Below are 4,072 nucleotides of genomic sequence, written 5' to 3' on the forward strand. Positions count from 1 at the left end.
TCAACCCCAGCTACTGGATGACAGATTCCCGATCTGTCAATATCCAAACATCACCCAATTAATAATTGGGTCCCACTACATAACCATAAGTACATACTTTGGATAATTACTACATTACCCCAGGCTTGGCTGTATTTAAGCCCAAGGCCCAATCCATAGGCCCAAATTCAATTAGGAATCAAAGCCCAACATACGGCCCAGTTTTCCAAATTGGGCCCAAGCCTATACATGGTCTTATTCTAAGGCCCAACATCATATAATCACTAAGGCCCAAACTATGGCCTATCTATGGCCCAATTTTCCAAATTAGGCCCAAACCCCTTACATGGGCCTTACTCTAGGCCCATTAAATTATTCTAGTTCAATTGCTTGTGCTTGGATTGCCCATTATTATCCCAATCATCTAGGCCCAGTAGAAAGGCCCAACTTAAGGCCCAAGTGAAATTGGGTTTCACATAACATGATGATTAGGATTAAGTTTCATACTTAACCCATTAAGGACTTAATCCACTAAGGACTTAATCCATTAAGTCCAATATTGCTTAGATTAATCTTTGCCAATGATTATTATTTAATATTTCAAGCTATTAAATAATTTTTGTGTGTGTATCCCGATTAATTCTCACAATTAGGGTTTTATTGGCATTAGGGTTCTCCAACCCAAATACTAGCCCATTTATCAATTTGTCGGGCTTTTAGGTCAATTAGGGCCCATTAGACCCATTAGGGTTTCCACTAAGCCCATTAAGCTTCATTGGGCCCATTAGGGATTACAAGGCCCATTAGGGTTTCAAGCACCCCAACCGAATCAAACTCAACGAGGTAAACACGCCGCCACCCGACACAGCGGTCGGTGGCGGTAGCCACCACCCTAAGGTGGTGGTTTTCAATTTCTTTTATTATTCCAAACTGTGATTTACATTATATAATGCTAAATATCAAAATAAGCACACACTAAACAAATACACACACAAGCAGCCACCTTTTGGTAGCCGGTAGCGGCAGATGGTGGCAGCCACCACCCTATGGTGGTGGTAATGCCTTTCCCGAGGACTTCAGCCATACACCCACACACACATCGACTGAAACATGCACTTCTTCATTCCTTTACTCGGAGAGGGAAGCCAACCACCCACTTTGTGGCATAAGGTGGCGGTAGCAAGGTAATAGCCACCATGACGGCTGCCGTGGTGGTTTCCACGTTTTCTGGCCAACAACAAGCAGGCATACACGCACAGAGACGATTTAACCAAGGAAACACACCCCAACTCGACAGGTGATAACCCACATGAACTCGACAACCCTTTTGGGGTGGCGACCATGACCGGAGCAACATAATCGCGCCCTTGGTGGCGGATGGAGCAAAAGGAAAAGAAAAGAATGGCGACAGTGAGACCAGATCCGAAATGGGTAGCGGTTACAGGATATCTTCGGCCATACACGACATAACCGACGGCATCAGGCGGCGGAATGGTGGCCCTCGTCGACGAAGCAGTAGGCAGAGACGAGAGCTATCGAACTTGGTGATGCCATCGGCTGTTGAGAGGCTTCTATGGTGATGGCGGCGATCGGAATCAGTGGAGATGGGTGGTGCGGCGTCGAAGAGGGTGAAGGAGAGTGTAGATGAAGTTGGTGGCTGAACAAATGAGGCTAGGGTTAGGGTTTCATAACCCTTATATACCGGCTCTTCATACAATTTTGCAATAATGACCAAAATGGTCCCTCCAGCTCCAATTTAATTCGAAATAGATCCATATTTTACATTTCTAACCCTTCCTTCAGAAAACCCTTACAAATTAAGTCTCGATAATTACTATACAACCCCTCCTATATAAATTCTTTTCAACAGAGATCCATATATTACCATTCAGCCCTTAAGCCTCCAAACTCTCTTCAATTTAAGTCCCAGAAGTTAGCATTTAGTCCCTGCCTTCATTATTTTGTTTATTTAACTGAATAAATAAACAGGTGTGACAACTCTCCCCCACTTAAACTATATTTCATCCTAGAAATCATTCCTTACCATTCCTTACACACCCAACCACTTCTGGTAACATGGTCATCATCCTAGGCACATCCTAGCCTCCCAGGCTAGCCACGACTAATCCTCGTAAAGCCCTAAAATCCGCAGGTGAACGGATTCCCAGCAACAAGATCACATCTACTCTATCTGAAATATGTCGTCTCGAGATGGTCCGAATCCCTGACAGACCACTCATACTGAATCATCATCGTTGGATACAATCCGTTTATCCCTCAACTGAATACTCACTTCTGATAACCTGTGATTCCCACCATAAACCTGGGTCACAACCCAATTACCTCCGCAGATCACTTACACTCGGCTAAGGCTCAGCTAATCCTACTGTGATTGACTCGTCACTCCCCAACAAACCAACTATTTTGTCCGTATTTGCAACCCAAAACACAAATACTAATATTGTCCAAACACTGAAACTACCCAAACACTGATCTGCCTGAAGCAGTAGGTTACCACCTGGCTGCTTTCCAAAATCTATCGAGCCTTTCCTGGTCTTAATTCATCCGTCAGTCATCTGAATTTATCGGGTTCTGGCCCAGCTGCGGAGCAAAAGGACCCCCCCCCCCCCCCACTTAGTCGCCTCACACGACTTCTGAACGGAATCCTTCTCTGGAACTAGTTGCGACTAGTTATCATGCCACTGTGGCTCTAACAACCTCCTGATCTAACCGATCAGGTCCATGCATCGCATCCTTTCATCATCCAATCCAAGACTAAAAATGATTGCTACCTAACCGATGGTAGCCTTATATCACAAGCAATCTTATACAGTCCATTGCTTTCCTGATCCCATAACTGTAGTGGCGCTACTAAAGTCTCATCACTGGGTCAAACCGATCTAATTCATTTGGGTAACACCGAGATCCAATATGTGGATTTCCATATCCTCACTGCTGCACCCAAACTGGTGGGTACTACTGTTCCTTCCGCGTTCTAACAACACGCTCATGCCATCTACCAACCTAGTGAAAGCTACGGTTACACCTGCAGTCTCACGACACTCTATCACTATCTGACCGCTAGTGAATGCTACGACTACCCCGTAGTCTTACAACACTTCCCATGCTAACTAACCACTGGTGAATGCTACGGCTACCCCCGCAGTCTTACAACACCTCCCATACTAACTAATCGCTGGTGAATGCTACGGCTACCCCCGTAGGTTTACAACACTTTCCAAACCACCTGACCGCTAGTGAATGCTACGGATACCCCCATAGTCTTACAACACTTTCCATACCACCTGATCCCTAGTGAATGCTATGGCTACCCCCGTAGTCTTACAACACTTTCCATACTACCTGATCGCTAGTGAATGCTACGGCTACCCCCGTAGTCTTACAACACTTTCCATACTACCTGATCGTTAGTGAATGCTACGGCTACCCCCACAGTCTTACAACACTTTCCATGCTACCTGATCGCTAGTGAATGCTACGGCTACCCCCGCAGCCTTACAACACTTTCCAAACCGGGTCGAACACGCACTCGACCTAACCCTCAACTGAAATGGAGTCCTAACCAGAACTCTAACCTGGTTCCCGAAACCTGCTATCACGCGACCCCACTGTATCAATACCGTACCCATGCCCGTGATCAAGGCGTCACAGTAAACCACGAAATCATCTACACCCTCTGGTCGGGTGAGAATCGATGCCTCGCACAACCGCTGTCTGAGAGTCTCGAAGGTCGCTTGCTGCTCAGGCCCCCAACGAAAGGCCACCGACTTCTTGGTCAGTCGGGTCAAAGGACCCTCAGTCTCGGAAAAATCTCGTATAAATCTCCGGTAATATCCCGCTAACCCCGGGAAGCTTCGAATCTCAGTTGGAGATCTCGAAATCTCCCACTGCATCGCGGCCTCTATCTTGGCCGGATCGACCAGAATACCCTTCTGGTTGACAAGGAGTCCAAGAGATTGCACTTATCGCAACCAAAACTCACAGTTGGAGAACTTTATAAAAAATCTCTCTCCCCCACTTAGATTTGACTAAGTCTTCACATTACTTGAGAATTGAAGGATTCCCGATCCTC

The sequence above is a fragment of the Lactuca serriola genome, chromosome 1 (assembly GCF_051521515.1).
Source record: "Lactuca serriola cultivar US96UC23 chromosome 1, Lser_US96UC23_V15, whole genome shotgun sequence".
In the NCBI taxonomy this organism is placed as follows: Eukaryota; Viridiplantae; Streptophyta; class Magnoliopsida; order Asterales; family Asteraceae; genus Lactuca; species Lactuca serriola.